Below are 16803 nucleotides of genomic sequence, written 5' to 3'. Positions count from 1 at the left end.
CTTTTATAATATGGTAGTAAACTAGTTTTAAAAATTTCCAATGGCAAAAATTTCTATGTGATGAGGACACAAATGAACATTATTAGTGTTACTACTATTATTAAATGTAGTTTATCTGGTTCACACAACATTTTCAAACATGCAATCCATGGGGAGAACGGTCTGTTTCTTGGTGCTTTAGATGCAGGTGATGCCTGTAGTATTTCTAGCAAGAAAATAGGATGAATTTATAATTCTACTAATTCCTTCTTATACAATGATGACAGTCTCCTACAAAGGCTACCTCCTCAAGTTCACAAGATTTCATAATGAAGAACACTACTGATGACTGCTGGGCCTTTGAAGTAACTGCAGGACTAAGTCAGGCTTTGTGGTAAGCAGCTTCAAAGATGGCACTCAAGGATTCCCACTGCCTGGTATTCACAACCTTGTGTAATACCTTCCCCTTGAGAGTGGGCTGGACCTAGTGCCTAGCTTCCTTTAAATTTTTTTATTGTTATGTTAATCACCATACATTACATCATTAGTTTTTGATGTAGTGTTCCATGATTCATTGTTTGTGCACAACACCCAGTGCTCTACGCAGAACGTGCCCTCTTTAATACCCATCACCAGGCTAACCCATCCCCCACACCCCTCCCCTCTAGAACCCTCAGTTTGTTTTCCAGAGTCCATCATTTCTCATGGTTCGTCTCCCCCTCCGATTTACCCCCTTCATTCTTCCTCTCCTGCTATCTTCTTTTTTTTTCTTAACATATATTGCATTATTTGTTTCAGAGGTACAGATCTGTGATTCAACAGTCTTGCACAATTCACAGTGCTCACCAAAGCACATACCCTCCCCAATGTCTATCACCCAGCCACCCCACCCCTCCTACCCCCCACCACTCCAGCAACCCTCAGTTTGTTTCCTGAGATTAAGAATTCCCTAATATCAGTGAGGTCATATGATACATGTCTTTCTCTGATTGTCTTATTTCACTCAGCATAATACCCTCCAGTTCCATCCACGTCGTTGCAAATGGCAAGATCTCATTCCTTTTGATGGCTGCATAATATTCCATTGTGTATATATACCACTTCTTCTTTATCCATTCATCTGTTGATGGACATCTTGGCTCTTTCCACAGTTTGGCTATTGTGGACATTGCTGCTATAAACATTGGGGTGCACGTACCCCTTCGGATCCCTACATTTGTATCCTTGGGGTAAATACCCAGTAGTGCAATTGCTGGATCGTATGGTAGCTCTATTTTCAACTTTTTTGAGGAACCTCCATACTGTTTTCCAGAGGGGTTGCACCAGCTTGCATTCCCACCCACAGTGTAGGAGGGTTCCCCTTTCTCCGCATCCCCGCCGACATCTGTCATTTCCTGACTTGTTCATTTTAGCCATTCTGACTGGTGTGAGGTGGTATCTCACTGAGGTTTTGATTTGGATTTCCCTGATGCCGAGCGATGTTGAGCACTTTTTCATGTGTCTGTTGGCCATTTGGATGTCTTCTTTGGAAAAATGTCTGTTCACGTCTTCTGCCCATTTCTTGATTGGATCATTTGTTCTTTGGGTGTTGAGTTTGATAAGTTCTTTATAGATTTTGGATACTAGCCCTTTATCTGATATGTCATTTGCAAATATTTTCTCCCATTCTGTCGGTTGTCTTTTGGTTTTGTTGACTGTTTCTTTTGCTGTGCAAAAGCTTTTTATCTTGATGAAATCCCAATAGTTCATTTTTGCCCTTGCTTCCCTTGCCTTTGGCGATGTTTCTAGGAAGAAGTTGCTGCGGCTGAGGTCGAAGAGATTGCTGCCTGTGTTCTCCTTTAGGATTTTGATGGACTCCTGTCTCACATTTAGGTCTTTCAACCATTTGGAGTCTATTTTTGTGTGTGGTATAAGGAAATGGTCCAGTTTCATTCTTCTGCATGTGGCTGTCCAATTTTCCCAACACCATTTGTTGAAGAGACTGTCTTTTTTCCATTGGACATTCTTTCCTGCTTTGTCAAAGATGAGTTGACCATAGAGTTGAGGGTCCATTTCTGGGTGCTTTATTCTGTTCCATTGATCTATGGGTCTGTTTTTGTGCCAGTACCATACTGTCTTGATGACAGCTTTGTAATAGAGCTGGAAGTCTGGAATTGTGATGCGCCCCCCCGATAGAAACTTTAAAATAAAGTTTTGCTTTAAGCTGCTAAGTTTTGAAGTAATTTCTTATCCATCCATCCATCCATCTCTATCTATCCATCTGTCTGTCTATCATCAATCTATCTATCTATCTATCTATCTATCTATCTATCACTACTACAGGTGTCCATTTGGAATAGTAACCAATACTAAGCACTGGGAAAAGCTTCTTGTAGCCATTTCCCCCTCCACTTCAAACACTCAAGAACTCTTCAAAGTTAATAAACTAATACACAAGCTCTAGGTCACTAAGAAGCTATAACATATGCCAAAGGATGATACTCTTTCCTCTGTATCCATTTATTTTCTACAATATCAGAACCATTAGGAGGAAATCACACAATTAAAATAAGATGAGTCCAATAATACTGATTCGATGTTTATATAGCATAGAGATAATGGACAATGCAATAACTATCTCAGGAGAACCAAATTTTAACTTTTGGCCCAATGTTAATTTAATCTTCCTATGATCTTGTACCTGTATCAGTATATGGGTTAAACAACCTCTGCTCTAGTTTATGGCCAATGAGTTTTTAAAAATAATCGATGTATACCATGTACCTGGAGTTAACTAGCGAGCCAGAATGGAAGGCCAGAATGGACGCTAGAAAGAGAAGACCTACCAAGATTTCACTTTCAGATAAAGAAACAGAGGCTGCCTTGAGTTGGATATGTGAGTTTTTTGTTTCACCCAACATGTTGGAGTATATCTGTCCCCAAATATTTTATCCAGTTTTGAAGGATTAACCTGAATTAAAGCCTCCTAAATTTGTCCTTCATTATTTTTTGTGACTAGTCACTTTCCAGAAGTGTAGATGAAAATCGTACAGTGGTTACACACTTGACTTTTTCAAACTAGGCTGGGCCCAGTCATCGAAGTAGAGCTAAATGGCATTTCAGAAGCTTAGTCATTTTGAATAAAGATTCCCCATCCTACTGAGTTTAAGCAGAAAAAAATATTGCATTTAGGTAAAAAGGCTGAGAATCAAAAGCAAGTTAAACACTATTAATACCACCACAATCATTTGTATAGTACTTACCATTTACAAGTGCTTTTGTATATTGAGAACTAAAAGCATCTATCCCCTCACAATGCACTGCCTACATTAACGTGATTTTACTCTTTTACTGTCTTACCAAACATTATTTCACTATTCTGTATTCATCAACATGACTTTCCTATTCCAGGTAACTCCTGCTCATAAAGAAAAACGTTGCAACTAACTCTGTTGTTTGGTCCAGAAACTTACAGAAAAAAATTCAAGTGAACAGCAAACAGGCTTTCAAGCAAATAGGATTAAAACCAAAGCCCTTGTCTCAAAAGCCTCCCCTTGTTGGGTCCACCAATCCTAAATTATTATATCATGATCCTTACCCAATCCTAACCAAGCTTCCATACTCAAACAGCCACCTTCAATCAGATTCCCAAACCTCACAATTACCCACACATTTTGCCTTTCCCCCTCCCTGACATGCTACTAAGGCTCTCCCAAGGTAGTGCTCTTCCTTACCACAGTAAGGATAAACTCAACTTTGCCTTAGCAACAAGTTATTGTGGTGGTATTTCTGGGGACCCGGCATTCAACCATGCTTTAATTTCGGCCCTCACAACAACCCCTTTAACGAGATGGGACAAATTTTATCATCTTCATTTTATATTTAGGGAGGCTAAAGTTCAGAGAAGTTAACTAATATGCCAAATCAAAAACATAAGCAGCAGAAGAATTAAAACACAAGATTTAGTTCAAAGTAAGCATTCGTAAGTGTGAGATCTTAGAAGTCAGCTTGTGCAAACAGGGGAATATGAGATCTTGAAGACCAGAAGGGACAGATAAAAAGAGAAAAGGGCATACACCCAGGTCTACATTCTCTTCAAGAGTGTATGCTAAAGGGGCGCCTGGGTGGCTCAGTCGTTAAGCGTCTGCCTTCGGCTCAGGTCACAATCCGAGGGTCCTGGGATCGAGCCCCACTTCAGGCTCCCTGCTCGGTGGGGAGCCTGCTTCTCCCTCTCCCACTCCCCCTGCTTGCGTTCCCTCTCTCGCTGTGTCTCTCTCTGTCAAATAAATAAGATCTTTTTTTTTTTTTTTTAAAGAGTGTATGCTAGATAAAGAAGGGTGTTTAAAGATCACATGGGTGATCAGGATCCAAGAACCTGAGAATTGATGAGAGACAAGAACTCAATGATCAGAATGGAACCAAGAGATAGAAGACGATTAAGAAGCACAAAGTGTGCAGTAATAGCAATTAGGAAACTATCTCTTAAGGATCAAGACCAAAAATGTTTAGATGAATTCTAAGAAAACTCGAGTAATATCAGCATAAAAAGCTAACAGACTTACTGGATGATTTTCCAGTGACAGTTACTGTAAGTGGGTTGGCATATAGGGACTGCTTGTTTCCTAAGGGCACACGGCAGAGAAATGTATGGAATTAGGAAAGGCACACCAAAGATGAAACATGATGAAGTGTAGCCAGGCAGGACAAAGACAGAGAAAACCAAAGCTTGGAGTGGATTTGAGAGAGCCTGATGGTGTTCATGGAAAAGAGACAGGATTTAGTTGAAGAATGGATGCTTTTTGACAGACACAAAACACATCCGTTTCAGAAGTGTCATTAAAATGAGAATGTGTTAAGAAAACAAAGGTCTGGGCCAGAAAACAAGGAGAAATCGGGTGGGGGTGGGGGTGGGAAGAGTCCCTGAAACCCAGCACACAGAACTAGGCCAAAATAAGAAAGAAAAAGAAACAGACGAATGAAAGGAGTTAGAACTTAGAAATTTAGCTGAACCCTCCTGAAAATCACAATGTGGGACCACAAGAGGGGAAAGAAATCCTACAGGCAGCAACCCCAAGTGCAGATTACAGTATAGCAGAAAGACAGAGAATGCAGAGAAGTGGAAGGAAAACACATTGGAGCAACCTCCCCCTCAAACAGTAGCTCACGTGCTAAAGTCTGTCCCAGATAGCCCAACTCTCGAAACAAATGAGAAGTTGAGAGGCCACCTATCCCCAGAGCCATTTTTCATCCCAGAGCTATTTTTCACAGGCCCAAGAAAAATCCACAAGAGGCAGAGGCAGCCAAGCCTATAGTACTTAGAAATACAGACTTCATAGGGAAACTGATAAACACATTTCACCAAACTCTCAGCTTGGCCAAAGGGCAGTACTCTCTCATGTACTCAGAATGGGCATTGGCTCTGCTTCTTCCTTACACGTATTTGGAGCATTGTATTGAGGACCCTTCAATCTCTATAATTCTGAGATGCTCCTCCCACATGACTGCAGATTTGAATAGACAATCCAATTCCAAACTACTCATTTTCCATTGAGCTCAAGGTGGTCGGAAAGAAATCAGTCAAATATACAAACTAATTCTGAGAATTGAAAGGTTCCTAGATAATGGTCTCCTTACAAATGGGCTGATTGTGAATTGTCTGTTGAGTACTTCCCAGCTTGCACACTTTCCCTTCACTCCTTTCCACACTGCCTAATGTGGCCTGTTTTCTTCCACCCTTCTGTGGGCTCTGGAAGCATATGTATACACCTAAGACTTTCCGCTATCAGTTTTCCAGGTTGAGAAACTATCACCAAGAAATTAGTATTTAGAATACCTACAGCAGAGCCCAGTATTTTGGTGGATACAATAGATTTTCAGGACTAAAAAAAAAAAAATCATTCTCAGCCTCTAGGTGAGAGATGATGAACACTATTTACCAGCCTTTCCTCGTGTGTCGAGAACAATCAGTCTGTCACTTTAATAACACACCAAGAAAGAGGATAGTATTAAGAGCGTGGAGCCACCAGCTCCTCGCCCAAGTGTTTACAAAAGAGACCATAGATGCAACATATATTTAAATGAAACATTTAAAGCAACTGATGCTTCCCAAATTCAGATTACATCTTCAAGGACACTAAAATTTAAAGTCTCTCCTATACTGATCTCTTTGCCCAATAAAAATCACCTTTAGGTATTACTCATCATCAGTGGAAGCAAACCACAAGGCGGAAGGTGGGAAGACATGTGAAAGTTTAAAAAACGCCAGCGGCAACGGCGCCACACATTTCTTTTGAATGCCCATGTTCTGAAGCTGAAGCCTGTAGGGAGAAGTGGTGTTTGCAGAGCGTCATGGTTTTCTCTCAAGATACGTGTCTATCTCCTTCCATACTTGCTGCCTACATCTTGGGCCACAGTAATGTAACTCCCAGATCTGTGATATCCCTTAGGTTGCTTATCCAGCTGGGGAGGTGTTGAAGCCCAGGGAGGAGGGGAAGGGGGAAGGGAGCAGGAGAAACTCACCTGAACACACAATGCCCATGACACCTGTCACACCAAAAGCTCTTGTCCTTCGAACTGTCTGCTTTGTTCTCATCCTTGGGAGCAGCTCTATAGGGCACTGCTGTTCTAGCCCTACCCCCCCACCCCCATGCTGTAGGCCCCTGGAAGGTAAGAGACCGTTTCCTATTTGTCCCTCCTTCTCTCCTGGTCCCCTTTCCGAGGATTTATCCTCTGTAATTCTTCTCCCCTTAGAAAGACAACCAAAGTGGCCAAAGAACCCCATCTTTTTTTAAAAAAAGATTTTATTTATTTATTTGACGCAGAGAGAGAGAGAGAGAGAGAGAGAGAGAGAGAGAGAGAGAGAGCACAAATAGGCAGAGTGGCAGGCAGAGGGAGAGGGTGAAGCAGGCTCCCCACTGAGCAGGGAGCCAGATGCAGGGCTCGATCCCAGGACCCTGGAATCATGACCTGAGCTGAAGGCAGCTGCTCAACTGCGCCCCAAAGAACCCCATCTTAAAATGTTTTGGAGCTGGGCACCTGGGTGGCTCAGTCGGTTAAGCATCTGCCTTCAGGTCAGGTCATGATCTCTGGGTCCTGGGATCGAGTCCCAAGTTGGGCTCCCTGCTCAGTGGGGAGTCTGCTTCTCTCTCTCTCTCCCTCTGCCTCTCCCTGCTGCTCATTCTCTCTCAAATAAATAAAGAAAATCTTTAAAAAAAATGTTTTGGAGGTCTCACGGTTTTCTTTTTTTTTTTTTAAGAAGGTAAATCTTAGTAGGATTTTTTTTTTTTTTTTTGTAGATTTTATTTATTTATTTGACAGAGAGAGAGACACAGTGAGAGAGGGAACACAAGCAGGGGGAGTGGGAGAGGGAGAAGCAGGCTTCCCCCTGAGCAGGCAGCCCGAACGTGGGGCTCGATCCCAGGACTCTGGGATCATGACCTGAGCCGAAGGCAGACGCTTAACGACTGAGCCACCCAGGCGCCCGTCTCATGTTTTTCTGAGCCGGTTTCATTTAGCACCAGTTACTTCTACAATCGCAAGATCTCATGGTGCTGCCTCAGGATAAACACGGTGAGAAGGCAATGGAATGGTGGTAGGTTGTTATGAGCAAACCTTATGGAGTTATTTGCTTCTTTAGTTGTCATACTTGTGTTAAGTTTGATAGAAATAAAAACACTTCTCTTTCCTGACTGGTTTGCACACCCAGTGAGGAACTAGCTAAATTCTACTGGGAGGAGCCCCACACAGACACACTGCGGGACATGCATGTCAGCCCCACAGTTGGACAGTCAGTGACCAAGGAACAGTCCTTTCGGACTCATTAGAACACCATGAAAAATATGAATTCCTGCAAATGCCTGCATGTGATGAGTAGACTTTATCATGCAATGAGACAGGAGGGTCACTATACTGTTAAGAGAACCCCTTATTTTAATAAAATAGCATTACATCTCTTAATCCTGCCAAGAAATGACAAAACAAAATAGCAGGAAGGGAGGCAGAGCTTTTCAGGACAAGGGTAGTCTTTATGTCATTAAGATGCACCAAGTTACCTTCCATCCTGGGTATCTATATATGTGTGTATGTATATGTGTGTGTGTGTGTATATATATATATATATATATATATATATATATATATATAAAATGAATCCAGGCAAACCACCAAACAGCAACATTTGGAAATTAGACAAAATTGATTCCTAGACTCAAGCAAAAGTTCAAGGTGAGGGAGAGAAGGTGAGGAGCAGACTCAGGTGGAAAAGTTACCGGCTCCTCTGGAATACCAATAAACCTCAGTTTTGTGAAAATGTATTTTTTTATGGAATTTCATAAACATCCCCCTGTGGTCCCTTGACATTTCAACCTAACTACATGTGCAAATGGAGGGCATGTTTATAGAATAGCCAAAAATTAGAAAGACTGACAAGAGGCAGCTGGAGAGTGTTTTTGCTTAAAAAAGGAATGAAAATTTTCACTGGGTTGAATGAAGTACCCGGATGATCTATGCTTATACAACTAGGTGTGTGGGGGGGGTGACTTTGTTTTGGTCAAAAGTCCAAGGGAACAGATAGGTTTGGGGGTCTCCGGAGGGCTGGCTTCCAGCCCTGCCTCTGACTGCTAAGAATCAGTTTCTCTGCCTAAATATTTAAATTAAACAAGCCCTCTCGCAACCAAGGCTTCTAACTGGTTTCTAATTAACACTTAGGCCAGGGTGAAAATCTTCACCTGCAGCCATTTTGTTTGTTTTGTGAATCAAAACAATATATTATCAAAAATGCTTCTCTTCTGTGACTCTCATATATCCTCACCTCCACAAGGATTCGAAGACAGGCAGGCACTTCTCAGCCCAGGTGGAAATAGCGAAACCAGATCTGTTGAGAAGAGATCAAATTGGGAGAAATTACTCTCTGAGCAGCAGGCTACACATGTCCCTTTGTACACTATGAACAATCCTTCTTTCTTCTTTGCTCTCTTCCCAGCACACTTTCAGCTGGCAACCCTTGCCATCGCTTGCCTCTAGTGAAGTCTTTCCCCAGACATTAATCACTGCATCATCTGCTAGACAAAGACACAAGCAAGGAGAGCAGAAACTCCACTCTGGGCTCTGGAAGAAGAGCTCCAGCAGAAGCTCACAGTTCTGCTCTTTGGGGATCGGGCAGTCACGAGGCTCTCCAGAGGCACTCATGATTATCCAGAGTCCTTTGGCTGTATTCTACTAGAGTGACCTGGAGATTCTGCCTGATCCAGCCACAGTGTGGCAACCTCATCTGCTCCTTCTGGACCTCAGACAGAACTTCTTAAATTGTGTATCTACACAAAGACACAAAGCCATGCCTCTTGTACCTCTTGACACTTCACCTAAGACCTAAGGTCCTTCACTAGGAGGCAGGTTTTTTCCCTAAGACCAATTCCGGACCCTGGGATTGCAAATAGGAACAAGCCAGAGAAAGTCTCTCTCTCTCTCACTCATGTTTATGGTCCCATGGGCCAGACCTATCCTCAGTCTGCATCAAGCCATGAGAATGAAGTACAACTCTTCCTGGGAGGACCCTGGTCTTCTCACCATTCCTACATACGCTGTTATTGAAGTGGAGAAGCACGGCCTCCGCATTAACCACGCCAACTTTTTCAATGCCACACTGTACAGTGCTTTTTGGATCATTAGGTTTAACAAAACTTCGAATATTTAAAATAAATTCACTGAATCATTATGCCCTTCCTAAGTGTGTACATAATATTTGAGTTTGGAAACAAAATGGGAGTGAAATATCTGAATGAGAAAACATAGATTTACTTACCAAAAACCCGTGACAAGACTCTTCATCAGAACCAATATGGATGTTTTCATAGCAAGACTAGTTGGCAAAACACCAAGATGTTGGCAGTGGTTGTAACTCTATATAATTGGATTGCCACTACTTTTTAAATTCTTTCAGTTCTGTCTAAGAGCTGGCTCATAGGAGGGGAGAGTGCACAGTTTATCCTATCTGCATTCAATGATGACACATCTGTGGCTTAAAATTGGCCATGATGGGAGTATTTTCACCTCAGAAATTGGCAGATGCTATATATCAGAGGGCTTTCTCTTCTCTTAGAGAGCCAGTTGTTAAACATTTATTAGCATACCCCTTTTTGTAGTCTCTAGACCTTCTCTGCGAGCACATATTATAATTACAATTTGAAGTTATTTTTAAAGAAAATAAATTGTGAGTATATTAACCTTTGTGTACATGGTGCTTTTTCATCAAGTACTAAGAAAATTGATTTTTCCTACATAAAAGACCCATAATCCACACAGGCTTGCCCTTAAGTTTCCACTAAAATCCAATCTCTCTCCAATATCCATATAAATAAGTATGAAAACACATTTAATCTAAGCATGAGTTTGAGGCAGAAAAATCAAACCGAGAATTTATAGCCCATTAAAATTAGCAACCATTCACAAGTAGGCCCCACTTGAGTAGCAGGGCAAAAGACTGAACTCATTAGGATTCAAGAAGCCAGGCTCCACTTTAAGTTTTGAATAGAGTCACTTTCATGTCTCCTAGGTTCCTGAATTCTGGGGAGATCCATCCGAATAGGTATTAACCCTTTTGGATTCCTATGCCTTGTGACCAGTTTTTAAATGCCAATGCTTAGTGAAATTACCCACTAATTTCCTTCCCCCAACAAAGAGACCCAGGATGGCTGACATCTGCGGTGGGTACAAATGTGTGTGGATGAGAAGGAGGTGGCAGAGTTCTAGTTAGAGTTCTAGTCTTTCTCGGACTCACACGGAAGTTAAAGACACCATCATGTTACCCGGTGCAGGAACTTGGTTGGCACAGCGCCACTAAGTGGTTTTGGCTAAAGCTTTTTCTAAATACCTCAGGCCTGAGTTTCTCACTTAATGGGAAATAACAATGACCCCAGGGTCCAGGGCTTTAAACTAATTTCATCAATTACAGGGATAAATCAAAAGGCTTTGAAACGTCAATGTGCTATGTAACAGCTAGACACTTTAGTTTCTAATCAAAAAGAAATGTGCGGATTTTTTGACCTTGGGTGGGTGAACTTGAGGTTCCATGATCCTACCAAAATATAACCTGGGCTACTATAAAAGTAGAGAAACCCGAGATATCGTTTCTTTTTAAAGATTTTATTTATTCATTTGAGAGAGCGAGACAGAGAGAGAGAGCATGAGCAGAGGAGAGAGGCAGAGGCAGAAACAGACTCCATGCTGAGCTGGGAGCCCCATGCAATGCGGGGCTCGATCCCAGGACCTTGGGATCACCACCTGAGCTAAAGGCAGACGCTTAACCATCTGAGCCACCCAGGAGCCCGTCGAGGTATCTTTTGAGACTAAAAGTTAACAGTCCCTTTGAGATCATCTTAGGATAGGGCTTATTTATATTTAGCGTTTTGTCCCATCTTTCACACTGTTCATGTTTTCACCTAATCTTAAATGAACTAATCACAGCCCAGAAGGAACTTGTTATAGGGGAGAAAAGAGAGGAGAACTTTCTTTTCTTTTCTTTTTTTTTTTTTTGAGAGGAGAACTTTCTGGGGCTGCCAGTGAACAGGCTCCCTCCAGCCTGCACAGCTTGACAAATCCTAGGATGTCATTCTGGGTGCTGAGCCAAGTCAGCCTCGGTGTAAGGTGTCCAACTTGGCCAGAACAGAACCCGGCTCAGAAGAAGCGAAATCTCAGGTCCCTGGGCCACCTCTTGCTTCAAAGCAAGATCACAGAGGTGTGCTTTCCAAAGAGAAGCCAGTGTAACCTATGAGGAATTTGCTGTAGCTGCCAGACGAAAGGAGATAAAAAACCGTCAGCAGAGAGGAGGGCTGGGCCAAGCAGTGTAAGGTCCTGTTCAAGTATATACATTTAGGAAATGGGGGACCAATTCCTTGAGCACCTCCTGTGCACGGGGTGCATTACGAAGTGTCAAGCTTCATTCTCACAACATCTCTGATAGCAAAGCATGAGGGCTGTTTTGCAGAGAAGGAAGCGGAAGCTCCGAGTGTTAGGACAAAGGATAGACAGTTACTGGTGGAGGCAGGTTTGAACTGAGGTCTGACTGACCCCACTAGGCAGGCTAGCAAGCACCGAGCCTTGGGGCTACCTAACCCAGGCCTGTACTCTCCAGATGATAGTAATAAGTACCATTCCTCAGGCAGGAAGTACTGTCCCATGGCTGCTGGGGAGGACCACATTCCAAAACATATGCCCAAGAGAGCGACACCTCTTAAAGTGTAGACTGGTGAGAAAATGGCCCTACTCTGAGATCGGGTGCACACGTGTTCTGAGAGCTTCAGCCCCAAATTGATAGGAAATCTCATCCCTCATCAGAAAGGAATCCTGACCCATATACCTCACCAGAAAATCGACCCCTATCAAATAAATGTCCCAGGGAGGACATGGAGTTAGTCAGCAGTGCCCAGGAGTGACTCTGCCACCGTTCCTATTTCTTAGACACCCAGGGAAAAGGCTTCAACGCCATCTTTAAGGATGACAGGGGCACAGCAGAGGGGGGCTGCCCTCTGCCAGACACCCCTCACCTCACACTACACAGAGATGCACTTGTTCATCTGGCTGGCTCTGACTATTGGTTCTCGTTCCATTTTCTTCCCATTACAGGCCCACAGACCGATCAGTACTGGACTTCTCCATCACAGGTCCTGAAGCAGGTGGGGACTGTATGAATCTGCGAGGAGATCCGCCTGTGGGTGGAGAGCTTTAGTACCACTGCAAGACAGTTACTTAACTTGGAGATTCAGGTGGGTGGCTGGGACAACTGTCCTCTTTCCCTTATCCAGAGGAACTTCTGAAAATGGTTGGTGGGGTTAGGGGACCCAATCATGCAGAGGGAAAGATAATGTAAAACAGCAGGGGGTGAAGATCAGATAAGACTGCTGCTTCTGAGGTTCAATGACCCCTTCAAAAGGAACCAGTTATCCTGCTTCAATCAAACATCACAGCGGCGTTATGAAATATTAGGCTGACAGTGTCCCTTAATTTCTTTAAGGGGGAGTCTCAAACAAATCAGTTTATTCTATTCAATACCCTCGCTAAAGATTCAGGCAGGGTTACGGGTAATAAACCTTTGAAATGGGTGGTTGGGTCGTTCACCGGGTCATACAACAGCATTTCATGGTGTATTAGTGTCAGTAATGGGTAACACAGTAACTCAGAAAATCATGGACATCAGAAAAAAGCTAATATCGTTTAGAGTAATTTCATGAATAATTTCAACCATTAAGCAATATTGTCACTGTCTTGACACTGAGCATGGACACGGGGCACAGGAAATAAGAATGGAAGAAATCAGGCAGTTACTAATATGGGCTTTTGTGGATGTGGGCTTTGGGAAAGATCCCCTCTAGGACTCTCTGAGCAAAGCGGATGCAATGAAGATGCCTTCAAGCTTGACACCTGGACCTAAATCCCAGAGTCAGAAATTGATCAAGGTTTAGGGCTCTGCTTGAAACAGTAGTATTTGTGAAACTAGTTAATGTCCCTGTCCCTAAAACCTTGGTTCCTCAGAGCAACAGAAGCGGCAGCAGCTTTCAATCCTACTAATAATGGATCTTTCTGATTTCTCAGTATAGTCCAGGAAGATAGTATTTGGAGAATATCAATGTTCCACCCATAAAGGTGTCAGTAAGTCATTTACATAATAAACACTATATATAATTCAAGTCAAAATCAAGAATAAACCAGACAGATTCAACCAGCACCCTTTTTACCTCAAAGCAAGAATCAGGTTCCTCTCAGTGATCAGGGTGATCGGGTTTTTGAGAGAGGGAAGAGTTTTCCTTTCAATCGAGTCTCGCCTTGAATACACATTAGATGTCACATAACAGAAGCGTGAATTTTAAATAAGCCATCTGTCAGGTTCAAAAGCCTGCGCTTGGCGATTAACTGTTTAACCCAGCTTAATGCGCGGCGCGTGGGGCCTAAGGAGCGGGGCCAGCACGCGCCAGCAGGGGGAGCAGCATCGTATTCCCGCCATTTTCTGTCCTGACTAACCCGCTACTGCACAATGTTGTTTCTTGTTGGCAAATAGAAACTATACAAATCTTTTTTTTTTTCCTGTGGAATAACACCTGGGAAAGAGAGCCTAGGGGAAAATTTTAAAATTACTATTATGTTAAGTACACAACTATAGTGTAAAGTAAAATTCAGAACGAGGTGACGTGACTTCCAATGGCTGCTCACTGCCTGAAAACACAATTTCGCTGTTCCTTTCCTAATTTATATCCCACACTTGTCAAAGGAAATGTGTGCAAAAGACTAGGGGCAGGAATGAATTGAATAACATGCTATTAAACATCCAAATTTTGCAGAAAATAAAATCCTAAACATCATTCAGCGGTGGCCAGTGACGGGCACTTTGGGGCATTCACTGTCCTGAAACAAGCTCTCGGCCACTCAGACTGTGAATGTGTGTGCATTTTTACACTGAAAATACTACAACACCTTCTTTCAGTTAGAAAACTTTTTACCCTACTTGTGAACTGAAGATAACACGTAACTTTTTTACACAAAGCTAATGAAAAGGACCAAGAACTACTTTTAATGTAATAAAACGAAACTAAAAATACAATTCCTCTGTAAAACGAAGCGCCAAACCGTGGTAAACCGCAGACCGTGACGGACGTGTTGTAAAACATTACGGACTGAGCCAGATAATTAAATGCTGCGTTTGGAAATCCGAAGTACCCCAAAATGTTTTTTAAGGAAATCCATGAAGTTAAAACACCACAGAATTTAAACCAAGTGAATTTATACCAAACACACAATTACATTACTAAATAAAAGGCACTCAATCTGACCATTAATTTCCTCCACGTAACTCGAAATTTGCACAAAACTTTCCATAAGAAACCTATGAAAGCCTCAATACCAAAATTTAACTGACTGCAATGAGGATGAACAATTGTTTTCTAAAATTAAACATCAAACTGCATCCAATACTGGCTGAACGGAAGCTTAGAAGCATCCACAGTGTTTGTAAAACATCAAGCGCATATAAGACCAAATTTTAAAGGAAAATGCACGAGAAGCGTAAGGACCACTTTTGGTTAAATACAGTGATAAAAAATGCATACCGGTGTTAAGGTACCTGAAGGCTCTTTTAAATTTAAGGTCGTCAAAGAACAAGTTCTAAGCCGATCAGATCGTCAATTTCCTCATTTTTAAAGTTAAAAATATCGGGGGACTTTTTATTTCGTTTTTAAATTAAGTCAGCGTATGAGAGGACTGATTCTAAAATTTAACCGCACCAATGATATTTAAGGGGGGAAAACCCTATAAAACTACACTCGAGGGAAGCCAACAACCGCTAGCTGTCCTAATCCCACACACGATCCCTCAGCATATGACATTTCTCCTTTTCAGCTTGAAAATAACAGAAACAAGGAGGCTAAGGCCAAGGATTAAACAAATGTAAAGGCAATGATCATCCAATAATTTAAAATAAAAGACAAAATCAGCTCCCTGGCAACCGCCGAACTGTCCTGCTCCTGCTCAGACAACAGCACCATCTATTTCCTCATTTTTAAGTTGAAAACAGCACAACACCGTAACACCACATATAAGAGGGGACCAAGACCAATATTTAAACAAGTAAAATATCAAAGTTATCCTGTCGTAACATAGGGCACGAAACTGTCCATATTCAACTAAGGGACCCACACGGTCACAAATCGAAAGCCCTCTAGACTACTAGAGTATATTACTAATTATAATATTATTAAAATACATTATTACATTTACAAACAGCCAACTATCAATGACAATTAAGAATTAAATTATCCTTACGCTGTTACGATTGTATGTGGGAGCTGCCGCCATGTTCCCTCATCACTGAGGAGAAGAAGGCTCTACCACACACTCGCCGCACCAACCCAAGACAAAATGGGCACCGTGACTAGCCCGCGTGCTCCTTTTATAGCCGGTCTATGGCTCCGCCTTTAAAGATCCTGATTGGTTGGTGTGAGAATGATTGACAGGCATGCTATCTACTCACTCCTCTCTCTCTGGAAAACCTATCCGCATTCTAAGTGTCTGCCCCCTATTGGTGGAAAAGATTTGCGCTTAGAATGTTTGCGCTTGAGTGGGGGTTGCAGGAACTCCAGGCGAAACTAGCGGCTCGGGAACTCAAACCAGACTCCCTGATTGGTTCCAACTTGAATTTAAACAATTCCTCAACCAGTTTTTTCAGATTTACATACCACTGTCTCCTTCTAGAAAGTTCTCTCCACAATTTTTGGTCTTGGGATCAAACTCAAACCAGATACTTGACTGGTCTTAGCACGGAATTTTATCCCCATAGCAGCTGTATTTGGGAGTGTTTACTTGGATGCCACATATACTAAAATTGGGAAAGAGGAATAGGGGTGATACTAGGGATCTGTCTGGAGTGGAAAGTGAACCTAAATAGCTGCCCACCTGCATTAGGGGCAGTAAGTGGGGAGTTGTCCAGTCATTTGAAGACCAGATACACAGAATAGGTAACTATGTGACTGAACATGGGCGGTCAGGAGAGCATTCATAGAACAGGGAGGATGGGTGTGGGGTGAGACAGGCCCAAGGGATGGGATCATAAGAAGAACTAAGAAATGGCCAGACTAGACTTTGAACCCATGGCCCTCTAGCGCCAGTGCCCATACTTTAGACCTCTATACTAGGGATCTCACCTTTTGTGTGGTTGCCTCTTCCTGGAATGTCCTTTTCCTCCAATGCCCACCCTTCAGGGCCCAGCTCAAATGAAGCCTTCAGCATGAAGCCTCCCTGATCTTCTTTTCCCACGCCCACAGGCAATAGGTTCTCTCCTGCCGCTACGGGGTGAAGAATATGGGA

The 16803-nt window shown here is 42.5% G+C and overlaps 1 protein-coding gene across 1 annotated transcript in view; it reads right to left on the bottom strand.

Moving 5' to 3' along the window:
• Positions 1-15851, bottom strand: part of USP26 (ubiquitin specific peptidase 26) — a 53269-nt gene extending 37418 nt beyond the window's left edge. The window contains exons 1-2 of the mRNA XM_027608714.1: positions 15763-15851; positions 8768-8830 (exon numbers count right to left, since the gene is read on the bottom strand). The gene's annotated coding sequence lies outside the window, so the exon portion shown is untranslated. The remainder of the gene's footprint in view (positions 1-8767; positions 8831-15762) is intronic.
• Between the last annotated feature and the right edge of the window lie 952 nt (positions 15852-16803).

The sequence above is a fragment of the Zalophus californianus genome, chromosome X (genome assembly GCF_009762305.2).
Source record: "Zalophus californianus isolate mZalCal1 chromosome X, mZalCal1.pri.v2, whole genome shotgun sequence".
NCBI classification, from domain to species: domain Eukaryota; kingdom Metazoa; phylum Chordata; class Mammalia; order Carnivora; family Otariidae; genus Zalophus; species Zalophus californianus.
The sequence above is the reverse complement of the archived record's forward strand: the minus strand, read 5'-3'. Positions and strand labels throughout refer to the sequence as shown.